This window comes from Nyctereutes procyonoides, unplaced genomic scaffold, assembly GCF_905146905.1.
Source record: "Nyctereutes procyonoides isolate TBG_1078 unplaced genomic scaffold, NYPRO_anot_genome, whole genome shotgun sequence".
NCBI classification, from domain to species: Eukaryota; Metazoa; Chordata; class Mammalia; order Carnivora; family Canidae; genus Nyctereutes; species Nyctereutes procyonoides.
Window position 1 is genome coordinate 3,755,329 of NW_026575140.1, and position 18,398 is coordinate 3,773,726.

An 18,398-nucleotide genomic window follows, 5' to 3' on the forward strand; every position below is an offset into this window, starting at 1 on the left:
TGACAGCCCTCAGTGAGAATTCTGAGCAAAGATTAACATTATGAAAGAGCTTGTCCATCTGTTAAAGAGAAGCTAAATATGATTCAGCTTGAGCCCAACACATGCATTTCCAGAGCAAAGCTCTCTTCCAGCAAATCTGACAGTCCAGGTAATGCAGCATTTATTATTAGCGTCACACTATGAGCAGAAAGCTAATCTTAATTTTTTTAAGTGTCTTACAGATTTACGATTTGACTTTCGTAATATGGTTGCGCCTAATAACATGTTGAGGCATATCAAGAGTAACAGTGGATGATATATTTGTAGAGGTCATTTGTACAATGCGTATCTACCAAGATTTCCCAGGCCTATTACAAAGCGAATTAAAATAAATTTCAAAATACATAAAGTTTTCTTAACAAAATCTTACATTCATTAGTTAATTTTGAAAAGGTTTACAAAAATCCTTGTATAAACAAATTTTGATCACTCTTAGCATAAAACAAACAAAAAAAACTTCAGAATATCCCACTGGGTATGCTCACATGAGGAAAGAACAGTTTCATTAAAAATTATGATCTCATCCTGACTATAATGTGAAGAAAAGACCAAGAGTTCACAGAAGCATGCAGATAACTGGTAAGAATTTTAGGTCGTTCACCTACTAGTCATGTGACCAAGGGCAAGATAAAAAACTTATCTGATCTCAGCTTCCTTATCTGGTAAATGGACGCAGTGAAAATAACTGTGTCATGTGTATCAAAAAGTGAATAACATAACATAATTAGAATGCTACTTAGGATAAAATAGATATACAAGAAATAATTGCATCTTTTCATTTTTCATGTAAAAAGTTTTCATTTACAGAATACATAACACCTAGAGAAAGGAAGAAAGGACATTTGCTCTTGTCTCACTAATTTACTGACACAAGGCTATATTGTGTAATAAAAGAAAATATTGTGAATCATTCAAATAATGAAGATTGGACAAGATCCAATTTATATTACACAATCCAATAGTTACAACACTTGGGTTTCCTTAAATATGTCTCCTAAATGACACCCGGGAGATATGGAGAATACTTGGTTTAAAATAAAATTTAAATTATATTTGGCAGTTTACAATACTACTAAGTCCCTTTTCTTTTGGAAAGGATGTAGTAATGAAAATCTCTCCTTTTCCACGAGTTTGGTAGGACTACCATCACAAAATACTACAGACTAGGTCTCTTAAAAAATCAACTTTATCTTCTCACAGTTCTGGGGACTGGAAATTCAATATCAAAGTGTCAGCAGGTTTAATCACTGCCCTCAGCAGTGATTGTCCCTGTCTTGGAGATGTGTCCCTGACACAACTGTCGGTTAGGCCGTGTGCCTCTGTGTCCTAATCTCCTCTTCTCATAAGAATATCAGTCATTTTGGATTAGGGCCCACCCTTAACACCTCATTTTACCTTAACTGCCTTATAAAGGTCCTATCTCCAAATGCAGTCACATTCTAAGGTACTGGGGGTTATAACTTTAAGACATAAATGGGGACGGGGGCAAGGGCACAATTCGGCCCATAACACTTTCCCATCATTATCCGTAGAAGACAAGACAAAATAAATGGAATAATTAATTATTTTCAGACGTTGGATTTCAGGCAGCACAGGAATATATTTCTGAGAAAACAAATATGGTTAATGGCATTTCTTAGACCACTGAACATGACTCAACAATAAAAGGAAACCAACTACTAAGAGGTGGGGAAAGAAATTGTGCTAGAAAAACAGAAAAGGGACTTTTGGGTATGGACAGTAAGTGATACAGTAGCCTTGGTTCAGAGAAAAGTCATGGAATATTCCTTAAAGTTATTTCGGTTTTCTGTGTCTGCAATTCTTGAGTGTGGGGGATAGTCAAGAAAATGAATACACAGTAAGGGAGGTTTTGCAGGTACCCTAGTGAGATCCAGGGCAGGTCTTCACTTTGTGGTGGTAATAGGAAACAGTGTAATGAATGGATTTTAATATATAAAGAGTTTAAAATACACTTATCTACATATCTACATTGATGTAGATATAAAAGATAGATATAAGTATGATATGAATGTATATGAGTATAGATAGAAATATAGATATAAAGTTGATAAGCCTTCCTTATGATTTGAATGCAGGTCATTAAAGATGTGGAATCAAATATGATAGAAAATTTCTGTCTTGACGATTTGAGGGGTATGGATCAATTTAAAAATTGTGGATTACTGAGGGAGAGTGTAGGACAATTAAAAACCTTGTTGTCTTAGGGCTACAACAATACTAACCAAAAAAAAAAAAGAATGAAATGCCAAAGCCCAAAGCTATTTCTGAGCAGAATTAGGAAAAAAGCTTCATCTATTGCAAGGATCCCAGAATGATAATTCTATCAGTTCTTGATAGAGATTACCACGGATGCATATACAATTTGGGTCCCACTTCTGAGATAGCAATTGATCAATCAAATTAATGATACAAAGGAGCAGAATAAAGTTTGAGTCTACGTGTTTATGAGAGTCAGGTGGGCCTGAAATATAATCAAAACAAATCCATCCAGGATCTGGACTTCAGAAAACACCGGCACAATCAGAATTGATTTTTCTACTAATCTGTATAAAAATAAGCAAACAAGTAAGCCTATTTAGTCAGGTGAAAAAAAAAAAAAGTCAGGTGAATACCAAGAGGAACATTTGCTCTACCATGAAAAAAAGTAAACTCAGACTGGTAAACTAACTCTAACTGGGGAATTCAGAGAGATTCATGCAAATTTCTGAGACCTCTGCAAAATCACTAGGTGAAACTAACCAACATTAAAGATCGTTTTCCATGATTCTCAATTTTCATGTAAAGATGGAAACATTTACTCTCTGGCTACTTGATAAAAACTCTCAATTTATTCAAGAGGTAATTAAATTTGGTGGTTTTGAAATCCCTGGGTTGGTCTCCAATTTGTTTAGGAAATCAGGCACATCATCCTCAAGTCCAGTTTAGGTGATATAAAGGGCTGAAGAAAATTACCTCTTCAGAGAAGACGACAGAAAACACCAAGAACCACGGGCCATGGATTCTACATCTAGCTCCTCTACTCACCTAACAAGTACAAGTTGTTTAATACTTCTACCTCTCAATTTCCTTATTTATGAAATGGAAATAAAGTTCACATGGAGAACTATAAAGATTATATTGTTTTGGGAATTTAAACAATAAATAATATTATTTTCTCTAATATCAATTTATTTAACAAACACTTACAGGGTTCTTACTGTGTGGAGGCCGAATTTAATGGTAATAATCACGATACAAAAGTCCCTATCCATGAGGATATTTGAAGAGAAAAAAATAGACCATAATTAGAAATCAATCAACAAAAATATAGTGGAAAAATATAAAGGTGAGTGAAATAAAAATTTATAAAAGCGAAAGGGATTTGTAAAAAAAAAAAAAAAAGATGTATTTATTTTTAGAACCAGAGGGAGCACAAATGAGTGTGGGAGGGGCAGAGAGAGAGAGAATCGTAAGTAGACTTCCTACGGAACATGGAGCCTGACACAGGGCTTGATCTCACCACTCTCATGACCTGAGCAGAAACCAAGAGTAAGACGCTCGACTTACTACGCATGAAGGCTCCCCACAATGGGATAATTTTGATAAATTTTGTCATGACTATACCCTGAAATAAACCTGGATAAAATCTAGGATCAAATCATTCAGTGGTCCTGAGGAAGAATGTAACAAGTAGAACAAAGAGCTAAAGCAATAGTTTTGAAATAGAAGCCACTTTGGTGTCTTCAGGAATAGCTAGTGCCCTAGGCTGGTGGGCAATAGATTATAGATGAGAAAAAAGAGGGTTAGATCTCTGAGCATTTGATTTCAGTGATTTAAATGGAGATGATGGGGCCTTTCCTTTTGGTAGTGGGAAGTTATGAGAGGAGTCTTACTCATATTTTGAATGGTTTTTCTTAAGTTTGAAGAAACAAGTGGGTTATAGGTTGGATTACATATGTTAGAGAAACACAAGAATAAAAGTTATTTACCAGGTATTGGGTTTAGCCAAATAGTGAATTATTTAATAGGAGAGATACTTCTTAGCTGATCTCACCAAGCAATATCCAGGGTTAAATTTGATAGTATCTAAGAACTTCTAGGAAATTAAAATGTTTTTTGGACATTAGATGATGTCATGTAAACACTAAATGTATAATACCCCACAGTGTTCCATAATTTAAAAAATAATTATACAACTAATACAATCTAATTGTAAAATAATTAGCATAAGAAAAAAAACCCAATAACCATAAACCTACCACCCAAATACAACCACTATTAAGAAATGGATGGATAGGGGCAGCCCAGGTGGCTCGGTGGTTTAGCGCCGCCTTCAGCCCAGAGCCTGATCCTGGAGACCCCGGATGGAGTCCCACGTCAGGCTCCCTGCATGGAGCCTGCTTCTCCCTCTGCCTGTGTCTCTGCCTCTCTCTCTGTGTCTCTCATGAATAAATAAATAAAATCTTAAAAAAAAAAAAAGAAATGGATGGATAGATAGAAAGATAATCTGCAGTTACAAATACCTTAACATTTTCAGGAATTTGCTTTGAGTAAACTATAAATGCATGTAGACATACATATATGTATATATGTTTAAGATTAGAATAATAAAATTTATCACATCAGTTCGTTCATCTATATATCCCTCTAGTCATCCATATTGATTAATAAATATATTTAAGCTAATTAACAATATAGCAATTTTCATTTTTGAAGATAGGACTTTTGAAGCATCCAGATGACCTGACTTTATGACTCTGTCTTCTTCCCTCTTCATTTCCATCTATAGAAACAACAAAAGTGCTTTGCAGGACAGGATGACCTTAATGAGGACATAGAGTAACTGATATATAGAAACCATTCTGACTCTACAAAAGATTAGAAAAGAATTTATCATTGCTATTTTTCTTTCTTGCTACCATTGACTTGAGAAATTTGTTGTAGCATGAAAATTTAAAAAACCCTGCAGACTTTGAGGGAGGAATTTCATCAAATGCTAATGTTCAGGTAATAGCACATACAAATAGAATACATGCATCTGTGAAATATTAAATATCAGTGCAATGTATAGTTATTCCAAAGTCATTCATTTTATATAAGATGTTAGGTCTTGATCCTCCTTCCAATTTGACTTTGCTACTCTGCTCCTGATAGAATTTTTTTTTCAAGTAATGGCTATGCATATGGATATAACAGCAGTGTAGATTTTAGCTTCACACTATGCATTACCCAAGTCAGGCTCCAATGAGTAAAGAGAAAACAGTATAAAATCTGATATTTTAGTATTTTAGTTAAGTATCCATTTTTGGTACGTTTGTATATGCGATTAACCTTTACAAGGAAAGAGAGAGAAAGCCTATTTTTTATAAGTTTTAATTAAGTCAAAAATAACATCACTGAGCATGAAGAATCAAAGTTGATCAAGTCAAGTCCTCTGGTGTATGGAGAAGGACTAGACAGTTGCTGAACCGTTGTGAGGATTGTATTTAAGTGCTAGCTTTATTTATTTTGTGGTACTTGACAACTTAGTTAAACGCAGAAAATCAAAGTTTCTTTACCACTAACCTGAGAGAAGTAATTAGTTCAAGCACATTAAGATAAAAATATTAATTGTTCAAACACTTTCAATTAATTTAGCAAACACTATATAAAACAAAGCATCAGTGAATTCAAACAGAGGCAAGGTTTCCTGAAAGATGTGAGATGAGCTATGGCCTTAAGGATGAAGAGGAGGTGGCCCGATTGATAAAGAGGATGGGGGAAGAAGAAGGCTTTCCAGGTATGCACACAAGGACACAAAGAGTATAATGCATTAGAATGTACTAGTATTTAGGAGGACCGCTCATAGAGTTCAGGTCACCAAAGAGATTACAGTCATAAGTAGAAGCCTGGCTAGGAATGGTGTCTAGCCCACAGTGGACATTTCATCAGACGTATTCGATTAATAAACCCGTGTCATAGGGTCATGTAATATAAAAGCCAAAATTGCATGATTAGATGAACCTTATTTATCCTGAAGTGTGATTGTTGTTGGTAATACTCTTGGCCCTGATATCAGAGTGCTAATATTTAGAAATTAATGAGACAGGATCCTGATACTGTTTTTTCTGTTCTTTGGGATTTTGAAAGGGTGTCTTAAGGCCTATAGTTCTAAGTGATAAGCAACTGTACCTTTACATCACTTCTTCTGGTCAGATGTGTATTCCCTACTCTCTGTGAATCTAAATTACTCTTTCTTGGAGGTAAAACAATTATTTCCAAGTTAAATCTCTTGAGCAATATTTTATTCAAATTTCTTATCTTTATCAAGATTTCTTTTTCTCCCTCATCTTCTCTGTTTTAACACTAACAGAAGCTAGAGTTAAAGGGAGAAATAGATTCCCTCAATAATACTTCCATTTAAAGTCACTTATTTACAGAGACATATTTCAGATACTGTATTAATACTTTCAAGCCAATTTGTTGTTGTTGTTGTTGTTGTTGTTGTTGTTGTCGTTTTTCTCTCATTAAAAAAATCCCAAATATGGGGCACCTGGCTGGCTCATCTGTGTTTGGCTTGGTTGTGATCTTAGGGTCTTGGGATTCAGCCCCATGTCTGACTCCCAGCCATTGGGGAATCTGCTTCTACTCCCTCTGCCTGCCACTGTGCCTATTTGTGCTCACGTTCTCTCTTTCTGTCAAATGAATAAATAAAAATCTTTTTTTAAAAAAGAGAAAAATCCCAAATGTAATGAGAACAGTAAAATAAATATCCTAATGCTTGAATAATGATTTTAGGGGTTCTTATTCTCTAAACTGTTTCTTCTAATACATGATGATAAAATTTTACTGTAATGAAATGAAACACACCATCCATAAACCAATACTGTTCAGTTTAAAAGACTCTACAAAGGGTCTAAAAAGAGCTGAATGTTAGATATTCCCCCATTTTTAATGACTCCAAACCAGTCCAAATGTATTGCATAAATAGAGTACTTTTGCCTGTGTTTGTAAATTTGTAAATACAAAGATTTAGCATATCGCCAATTGCTGTGTCTCCACTCACTCATTTATTCATTAATGTATTCCATGCTTCAGGAGCGGCAGAGGATAAAGAAGGAGAGCTGGACTTTGACCAAACTGAAGGATTTTTCATTACATATGTACAACTCTAACTCTTTGTTCTCCTGTGTAGTTGAAGAACTGAGATGTTATAACAAGGGAATGGTCTGGTCATTTGTTGTTTCCCAATCAGCTTGCTCTTGCTGAAGGAGGGAAAGTGGATTAATGAATCTGGAGGTGGGGATGAGCAGTAAAACTGATAAAACGGATATAGATTAAGAGAACATTAGATTTATCTGAAGGCAAAATAATGTAGTCTTAAAATTAGGTCGTGACAGAATGATTAGAAATGAGGGGCAGTATTCAAAACACTTATATGGAAGAAATTGTAATGTGGAGCTATGGCACGCGAGAGGAGGAACGGCAAGTTTTGTGTTGCCTTTCAAGTAACCGGTGATAATATTTACAAACCTATGGAACCATACTATTTATTTATTTATTCTACGAGACTGTGAGGAAGGAGTTAGTTGTGGGATATAATATCTCAATGCTTAATGAATAACAATTTGACAATCTTAAATTCTAAGAATGAAACTAAGGTTAGAATATAGGGTGTGGGAAGGGGGTCAGGGCAATGTCATCAACAACCTTGATGACCTTTCTTCTTTAAACTACAAAAATAAAAACAAATAACAAACCATAAAAAAAAAAAACTTCATGGCAGTGGTGGTTTTATAAATTTAAACGTAGTCGAATGTGGTTTGAATTTTAAGGAGAGTGTCACCCAGTTTGGTGGTATCAATTCTTCAGGAAACACAAACTGAGGATTTTGATGCGAATTTGCAGGAACTGAAAACTTCTGAGACAGGAAGGAGAAACCAGAGGACAATAAAAATAGGAATAGACCAAGATTCTGTACATTTCTTTAATCGATTTTATTTATTTATTTGACAGAGACAGAGATAGCAAGAGCGAGCATGAGGAGAGGTAGAAATAGGCCCCCTGCTGAGCAAGGAGCCTGATACAGGGCTTCATCCAAGGACCCAGGGATCATGACCCGAGCTGAAGGCAGACACTTAACCTACTGAGCTACCCAGGCAGCCTGACTCTGTACATTTCTAATGTGAGCTTCATTCCATACTGTAGACTTATGTTGGCGGTCTCAAATTCTGAAAGAATCAGAATCTACCCGGTGCTAAGTAGTGTGTGTGTGTGTGTGTGTGTGTGTGTGTGTGTGTGTGTGTGTGTTTGTACTCACCACTCTTTTCCATATTCCCATTGTGCCCAATAACAGAAATAACAGGCCAGCTAACAAAGTCAGAGAGTGTTGTATTCTAACTCACTTCAGAGTGATATATATATATATCATATATATATATCAGGAAAGTAGCACCATGATAGGGCATTTTCTGATAAATAGTAAGCACTCATGTGACTTAGTTCAGTAGTGGTTGTTGCCACAGTCCAAATTCTTTGCCTCCATGATAGATAATGATGAGATGGAAATTGGCCATAGAGGTGTCTTGTAATTCTATCCTATTTAAGCACCTTCACTATTGAAATCAACTATGGACTCAAGTAAGGCTGAGGCAATGGTAACACAGAAAATACTTCAGGAGGCTGAAAATAAATCTCATGGTAAAAACCAAGATCAGGTCCTGAGTATGTGATCCATCATAGTCTAATATTGACACAATGGACTGAATTCAAGTTTTATTTACTAGTTTTGAGTACAAAGGTTATACAAAGCTATATGGAACTGTCATCAGAGTCGGCATCATGGATGGGTATGTCAGATAATAGGAATTTAATTAGCAAGTGTTTGGAGATCCAAAGAAGAGCGAATTTGATCATTTGATGTCTAATTTTGTAAATGATCTCCTTTGTCTTTAATAATCTACTTATTCTCTTATAATTCAGAAGGAAAGTCAAGTAGTTTGAAAAGTATACTGCATTTTTAATTTAAAAAAGGCAGGGGAGGGGTTTATACACTGTTTGACTCACCATATGGGAGTTGAGTAAATTTACTTAAATTATCTGAGTTCTGGTTTCTTCTTTTGTAAGCTAAGGGTAATAAAACCCAGCCTGTCTCTTTCTTGGCCATTGTTTTATTTTATTTTTTTAAAGATTTTATTTATTTATTCACAATAGACAGAGAGAGAGAGAGAGAGAGAGAGAGAGAGGCAGAGACACAGGCAGAGGGAGAAGCAGGCTCCATGCAGGGAGCCCGACACGGGACTCGATCCCGGGACTTCAGGATCACGCCCTGGGCCAAAAGCAGGCACTAAACTGCTGAGCCACCCAGGGATCCCCCTTGGCCATTGTTTTAAAGACATGGAGGGAAAATACTATACAAGCATGGCATCGATGTTATTATTGAATGATTTGTCTTGTTTTATCCTCTAAATTTGAATGCGTGAGATCTTTTTGAAGGTATAGTATAGTGAGGACACTTTGGGAAAGTCCAAAATTCTACAGACAATTCTATACAAGAAATGTATAGTTCTTCTATACAGTGAGGCTTTTATTTTTCTTTTGCAAGTGTTAACACCAGTATTAATCATAAAATCATTTGGAGCCTTCAAGGTTTCAAGAGTCATGGGATAAAAATGAGACTATTCAAAAATTTAATGGAGGTTTGAGTCATTACCAAACATAAAGCATTCCTCTGGTAATTAAAAAGGTACATTTATGCATATATGTGTGAGTGTACATATGTATGTATGAAGTGAGTGTGCATGTATGTGGATTTTCGCTATACAGAGATCGCTGTTAAAATTAGTGATAATGATGAGGTTGACCTATCACATAAACATCTGCCTATCCCAATCAATATTGCTCTTTTTAACATGCATATAGAGGGCTTTAAAATTGAGTATTTGTTAAGAATATTCAAAACTATGGAATAAATATGTAGAATTACACAGATGGTATAAATCTTTTGACAGAGCTCAGTAACTTTTGTGATTAACTGGCAATTGCGTTGGCTCAGAATATGAAAATAAACATTTCTGGCTGGATTACGTATACCATAAGCAAAAGACCATTTTGAACTAAATGTATTCCAATGCCCACACCAGTTAAATATTGTATGAGTATCATTCAAAGGTGCTAGTTCAGCAGGAAGCCTGGGCGGAGGAAATGACTTCCTTAGGTAAAATGATGAGCTCATTTAATCAGCTTCCAAATTCTTGACAGGGATTAATCTTCCATTAAGAAAGCAGGAAACTCCTCCAAATCAAACACATGGAGGGTTGTTCACCATTTTAGCAAAGAGGTTTCCTTTTATATTGTGGTCATAAAATACCTTCTATATTAGCACTTTATACACTGATAGTTATTTGCAGCTGAATCAAAACTAAATTCTATTACTATGAGTAATAAATAAATATGATTTATTGAGCACAAATTATAAGTTAGGGACTATGCTATGCAGCTTGCATGCCTAACCACATGCTAAAATAAACTGAGTGTTAGCACTGACTTGCTAAAGTTGACGATGTTAATATGTGCTAGTGCTGGGATTTGAATCCTTTTAGTTCACCCCAGAGGTGAAACTCCTAATTAGGTAGCCATTTTTCTTACTCTCTCTTTTCTTTGTGATGATAGGGCATAATGAAAGCAACTCCAGAACAGAGCTAACAAAAAATTGGATTTGTAACCTGATTTCACTATTTTTCAATTCCATGAACTTGGTTCCTTAATGTTATCAACTCAAGTCAGCTTGTAGGATGATACTACGGGAGTGAGAAACTCTTGTATCTATGTCAACCATGGTTTTAAATACTGTCCATCAAGCGATAACACATCTCCATATTTATATTGTGCAAATTACTTAATTTCTGTAATAAATGTCCTCATTGGTAAAATGAGTATTAAAAACTTGTAGCTGTGATAATATATTCAGATAATGGCTATGAAAGTATCTGACATAATGCCTGGCGCCTACTAGCCACTAATAAAACATTAGATTATTCACCTCTTTCTAGGAACAATAAACAAAAGATAATCTAAAATCTATCCATGAATAGGTTAGGGAGCAAATAAACTATGGTTTTTCAACCTGGGATTAATGTAATGTGCTCACCAGTGAGTAATGGAGAGAGAATCACGGGGTCTGAAGAGATAATCATAGGGCATATGGTCAGAGTCAAGGTGTTGCCATGGCACAGACCTTTGGCCTAGAAGTAATGGTAATTCAGTTCAAAAAGAAAGGAAAGCTATGGACAGACTTATGTAACAAGCTTTAGCATGTTTCCCAGTATTCAACTCAGAGCTCTTGGCTAAAGACTTCTTTTCCTGGGACCCAGTAAGGCTGCAAAGTATAGCAAGCCTTATCTGGGTTTAATAAATAGAAGGATTCCTGATAAATCTCAATATTAATTTTCTTGAATGGTACGTGAATGATACCTACAAAGAAGTAGTTATAATGCATTGTTTCTTTTGCACTTAATTAATAAAATCAATTAATAAAAGGGTTTCATCATGATCATTTAAATTCCTCTAATCCCCACACCACAAGAATAAACCCACCCCCCACACACACACACATATTTACACACCCTCTATGTTTTGTAACTATATGGAAATTTAGGTGAAATCTATTGAATCAAATTCACTAAAGTGAGATCAGTATATCATAAAATGAATTTTCTTTTAAACCAATTAGCCCTCTTCAGTACTATGCCAAAGTTTTATAGCAGATGACACAGTTAGAAACTCTAGGCAGAGCCTTGAGAAAACAAATGCCCTCTTACAGAGTGGGGAGATGGAGGTGAAGAGATATCAATTTGTGACTATGTGAGCTTAATCAATGTCACATCTTCTAGTGAACCAGTAGGCATAATTCACTAATACCTCCTGGGAAGAAGCTGGAGGCACGAGAAGCCAGGGGTTAGGAGATCATGACACAGGGACCAAGTTATTTACTCCTGGAGTAGGTAAGTGACCTAGAGAAACATGTTATATTTATAAGACCTTGATGATAACATGGTATGTGTTGGGCAAAGAGGGTACCATGTTACATCTGCTCAGGCCTGAGACAGCAACAATAGCCACTGCCAGGGCAGATGGGAACAGAAAAAATGGTGGCTTCCCGCTGGATGGAGAATAAACCCTCTATGTTCAGATAAATGCTCCTCCATGCCAATCTTAGATGATTAGGGCCCTGTGCTATGCTGTATAGCACCTAAAACCCTACTTCTGTGTTCCAATTCATTTACTCAAGAGTTTAGTTACTAGTCTATCCATTAATTAATTCATTACTTTGACAAGGATTTATCAAGTATCTACTTTGTGTGAGACACTATTTAAGCACATTCCTCTGTTTATACTCAATGGCGAATGAAATATGTGTATCATTTACCCCCATGAAATTTGTGGATTTAAAGGAACATTTTATCCGTGAGTCTCCAAAGGTTAGAGGCTATACATTTTTCATACATAAGTCACCAGTGTCAACCACATTTTCTGATATGTGGGAAATGGTCTTTATAAGATGATAGAATTTTACTAAGTGATCCCTAAGGACTGCCCAAGCTCTACTATTCTAAAATGATGAGGATAATAGTAATGATAATAATGACAACAATGACGATAAATTAATGATAATAAATAACACTTTTTGTTGTTCACTAAATAGTAGGCTCTCTGCTAATTACTTCACATAAATTTGCTCGGGCAATAGAAGCATATGAGTCAGATACATTCATCTTCATGTCTTACATATAAGAAAGATGAGTCTCAGGTTCATAAAATTGGGCGGAATCTTGAAAACCAATCACCGGGCAACTAGTGTCCAAATCCAAGATGTCTGACTCTAAAACTATCATATGATACTTGCTCCTTTCTGCAGAAACATCTGCCAGTGATAAATAAATACTACGGTGGGAAGCAGCAGCGCTGGAGTAAAAACACAGCCTTAGTAAGTAAAGATCTTAAAGATAGAAAAAAATGCCTGCTAAATACAATTTGGGATTTTTCTTCCTTCCATCACACTCAATGCAGTTAAAAACACAGGCAACTTTTTATAGCCTCCCTTGCCATTTAACTTACCTCTCCATTACTTTGGCAAAAGCATCGCCATGGCAACTGGTCTCTTCCAATTGTGTTTACAGTAATGTCTCCATCTTAACTGCTGACTTTGAAAGTACTAAGTCTGGCCCAACTATATGGTAGGAGGACACAGTTGTAAATGGTAACACACACACACACACACACACACACATACATACATACATACAAATAAATAAATAAGCAAACAACCAAAACGACTTCAAGCAGAGCTAGAATCATTCACAGAGAAACAACAGTAGTAGTGATAGTAATAGTAATAACAGAGGCTGCTCTCTATTAAATTGATGTGCATACAGTATCTGGGGGGACCCCCTATTTATTTCATTTCTCCAACTAGTCCTTTGAGATAAGGAAACTGGCACACGAGGTGAAATAACTTTCCCAAAGTCAAACGCTTAGTAGCGGACATAGCATATATACCCAAAATATAGTCACAGCTTTATCCCAAAACTAAATTCTAGAAGAAGAAAAAATCTGTATCATTCAATTAAGATCAAGAAGTCACCTCTGGTTCCATGAAATCTGGCCACAAGGACAAGATGATCTAGTAAACACATTGATGCCAGTACCTCAGATAAGGGTTAATTTTCAATAAAGACTGACAAACATCCGAAAAAACATTCTTCACATCTAGCCTAAAATAAGTATCTTAATACATAACAGGTTATAACTGTTGTCATAGTAGATCCATAAACTCTCTTAACAGTTTTAATGCAGTTTGCATTATTTAACCACCTGACCAGCCCTATGAGGTGGGTGTTATTGTCCTCATTTTACAAATAAGTAAAGAACCAGAAGAGCCAAATAGTGTGCCCAGGGTCACACGGCTGCAGCGGCAAAGTAGTATTTCAAGTGCTTTTTACCTCACCACGCATACTCACATTCTGGCTGCCTTAACAGATCCAATATTTCCAGGGGAACTTCTGTGGGAGTGTGAGAGTGTGTGTTCCCTTTATGATTCTCCTCATCCTTCCTCCTACATTAAAATAGGGTCAAGGAGGCCAGCTCTGGCCACAGCAGGCTCCTTTTAAGGAGCAGCACTAGGGTTCCCCGGAAACCATTCATCTTCCCTCCCATACTGGGAGACCATCTAGAGCCTGCCACTCTCACTGCCAGACTGTTTAGATAAATATCTCACAGATAATCTTTTTTTCCCTTCTTTTCTACTTACACCCCCTCCATCCTTCTTCCCTCTTCAATTTCCAAGGAATTAATCTTAGATAAGGGCAAGATTTTTTTTTTTTTTAGGTTAAAAAGAATTTCCACGGATTCATTTAACGTTTAAGCAGCTCTCAGAAATTCAATTTCCTTACAGCATACAGAGCACCTACAATAAGGCCCAAGTTCCAGAGTAAGATTCAGAAAGGAAAAGGAAATGGAGTGCCTTAATGTTGAGCAACATTGAGGACCTATTTAAAAAAAAAAAAAAAAAAACTTTTGTAAACAAGAACAAAATGAGTTTTTAAATACTCAGAGCTTCCCATGTTCCTGCTACTGTACTTCCTTTATAAATGTTCTTATCTAATCCATGTAAGAACTCTGTTAGATACATACCATCATTACCATTTTACTAAGAAATATCAAAGTTATGGTAATATGGCTAAACAAGAATGCCATGTGGGATCTAGATCTGCATTCCTCTGACACTTTTTAATACCCTCTCTTATCTGTTCTACAGCTCAGTGAGATATAATAAAATATCAAACAGAAGGGTGTAGTAAAACCCACTAAAATGCCTTACGAGACATGCAGATGTATAAAACGTCACATCTGAATGCAGAGTTATGAATTCCCTTTTGTATCCCGCTCTTCATTACAGGATTGGCAGAGGTTAGGATCCTCAGGCAAGACCTCAATAAAAGTCACAGATCACATGCTTTCATCTATTTGTGGTAGCTGTGATTCTGTATTCTGGGGAGCTAGGAAACCAGTACCTAGAGTCAAGGCAAGAAACTAAGCGGCTGGTATAGCATAAAGTTGCCAAGAACAAGTCAGATGAACGTGAAAGGTCACTGCCAGTATTCATAGAGAATAGGAAATGAGGAAGAAGAAGAAGAAAGCAGGTGGCAGCTCCACACATCAAAAGGTGCTACACTACACAGTTTAAGAGCCTCAACTTTGAGTTAAAAAAAAAAAATCTCAGTTCAACTCTTCACTCCGCATCTTGCTCTCTATCTGGCTTTAACTAAGATATTTACCACCTATAGCTCCAGTTGCCTCATCTTTACTTTTATTGTGAGCAATCGAATGTAAATTGCAGTGACTGGTATTAATTAGATAAGCATTTAAAACATAGTGTCTGAGTTTCTTGGAATAAATCTGCAAATTTATCCCATTGCTTGTTTCTATTTCACTTAGACTTGAGCCCTACCTGCCTCTATTTGTTGAAGGTGCCAGATTCTGTGTCCTGTAGGTGCCAGCAGCCCTAGAGAATGAAAGAGACAGAGAATTTAATTTCTAGGAGGAGGAGGCAAGGGCACATATATAGCATATTGTACATGACTTACCCATTTTTATCCCGATAAATGTGCACAAAGATAAATTAGTGCAGTCACTTGGGTAATGGGATCTTTTGCCTTGACTTTCTCCTTTTTATAGGACCGCTTTCCTGATGCTGGTCATCAGGAAAGGATAGGAGGGATCCCATTTTTTGCAAAGCCTTTCAGGGAATTAAAGCTGTTACAGAGCTGTAAACCATGCTATAGAGCCAGTCAGAGTTCATCACAGCAGCCGCACATGGACGTTGATGAATTTGGCAATTAGACCATCCCAGCATCTCATATGTAAAAGGAGCATATTTCTGGCTCTCTTAAAGACTTCATGGGATGCTAAACATGGCACAGTCTCTCCTCTGTCCCCGTGGCAGTAAATTGCAGTGGGATTAATAGCTGAGCCTGCTGGATGGAGTTGGCTTCCTGATAGGGCAATTTTACAGGACAGCAGTGAGCTGCATATTACAACTTTCACATGATGGCCCCTTCTTCCCCACACATGCTCCAGAGATGGCTGATGAAGAATGCATCATGTGATGATGAAGCTCTGATGGTGTCCTTAAAGGTACCACATTGCCTAGGGGCAGAGTTCTGAGCAAGGTCCGGGCTCCCCGGGTAGAGGTGAAAATGTGGAATGGAATAATAAATAATTGAGTAAGATTTTAAAAGATTTATAAAGAGAAAATCTAATGTTTGAATTCCTTATTAGTAGGAAAGTAGATATTTTCACTGTTTCAACAAGTGTTATCAGGGCTGGAACACAGGCTCAGATGACGAATATACTGGTTATGATGTCTTTTCTTTTGGCTGAAGTTGTGTCAACTGCTTGTGGAAGTCCTGGTTGTCTCCTGTCGAGGCAGCTGTGACAGGCAGTGATAAATGTCTTTGATTAATAAAACATTAGGAATCAAATTAAATATTACTGAATACATGTAGTGTCTTTGGTAGACAAGATCTTTCAATATATTCCGCCTTTTCATGGGTGGAAAATAGTTACAACTTACAGCAAAAATTAAGGTTTACTGGGCACCTGTTGCATGATGGGCACTTGTCTAAGTGCTCACATGTATTATCTCTTAAATCCTTAAAACAATCCTATAAGATAGGTTCAGTTTCCTTTTTCCATTTTACAGATGGGAAAAGTTTGCTATTTTGCCCAGTGTCATGCAACTGAATCCATCAAAACTTTTGAATATGGATCAAGATCCTGTCCTCTTACCCATTATAATATATTTTAAAAGTATAATAATAATAATAATGATAACAATAGTGATAATATTTTCAGGACTGTAGCAGGCTGACTGAAGGCCGCCCAAAGATACCAGCTCTTAATCCCTGGAACCTGTAAATGTTCTGAGATTAGAAGATTATCCTTGATTATCCAGAAGGCTCCTAAATTCAATCCCAAATCACTTCATATGAGAGAGCCAGAGAGGGACCGTACACACAGAAGAGAAGAAAATGTGAAAATGAAGATGAAGGTTGGAGGGATGGGGCCACGAGCAAAGACGTGCCATCAGCCACAATAAACGAGAAGGGACAAGGGATGGATTTGCCCTTAGTCTCCAGAAAAAGTGTGGCGCTGCCCACACTTGACATCTTGATTGCACCGTAACAAAACTGATGCTAACCTCCAGCCTCTCGAACTGTGAAAAAGCAAATTTCTGTTGTTTTAAGTCACGAGTTTTGTGGCTATTTGTTGTTACAGCAGCCGCAGGGAACGAAGGCCTATTGTGAAAGATAGTTACCACAGAACTCATCAAGCACTTCGTTTAAAGTTTGGTGAAGATATTCGGGCTAGAACCGTTCAGGGAGAACTCCTGGAAGTAGAGGCCATATTTGCTGACTCCTAGCCCGACCTCTTTGGGAGCATCTCCAAACTTTCCACTAGAATCTCCCCTTGATTAATTGCATCAAACCCTCTTTCCCCTCCAGGGAGCTTTTCCTGGTTTAGAGAACTTTTAATCTGGAGAGAGCTGTGCTTCTTTCTTGCTGTGTTTCAACAGAGAACTTCACACAGAGTATCTTGTTTAGATACTCGTATGACTTTTGAAAGGAAATGGATTTGGGGCACCTGGGTGGCTCAGTCAGTTAAGTGTCTGCCTTCAGCTCAGGTCGTGATCCCGGACCTGGGGTTGAGCCTCCCAGCAGGCTCTCCACTCAGTGGGGAGTCTGCTTCTCCCTCCCTCCCTGTGCTTGCTTGCTCTGTCTCTCACTTTCTCTCTCAAATAAATAAATTAAATCTTTATTAAAAAGGAAATGGACTTCTAATTGTCTAAAAGGTAATCCTTTTATGTTAAAAATGTGCCTAATTACCTACTTTTCATGGTTTTTGAATGAAAAGATATATATATATATATGTGTGTGTGTGTATACATATATATATATATATGTAAAAGTAAGACCCATTTAATTTTTTTTACTTTATTGACTTCCTTATCAAGTTATTATCATTCTTCAGAGAGATAAAATACTAACTTTTTTCTGAAGGACATTGTTTTCTGACTTAAATCACTCTTTTAATTTAAGTGCATCAGAGATCCATGGAAAGGCAGCCTATTGCACAAGGAAGAAAAGAGAGTTTCTAGTGGAAAATTATTCTTTGAAACACAGGATATGCTGCTTACAGAATTACGTTAGACAATACCTATATTCTTTGATCTTTGGTTTCTTCATCTCTAGACCAGAGATAATTGTGTTTACCTGATCTTTTCCAAGAAGGCTTTGTGGGGTGGGGGTAGAAGAGAGGAA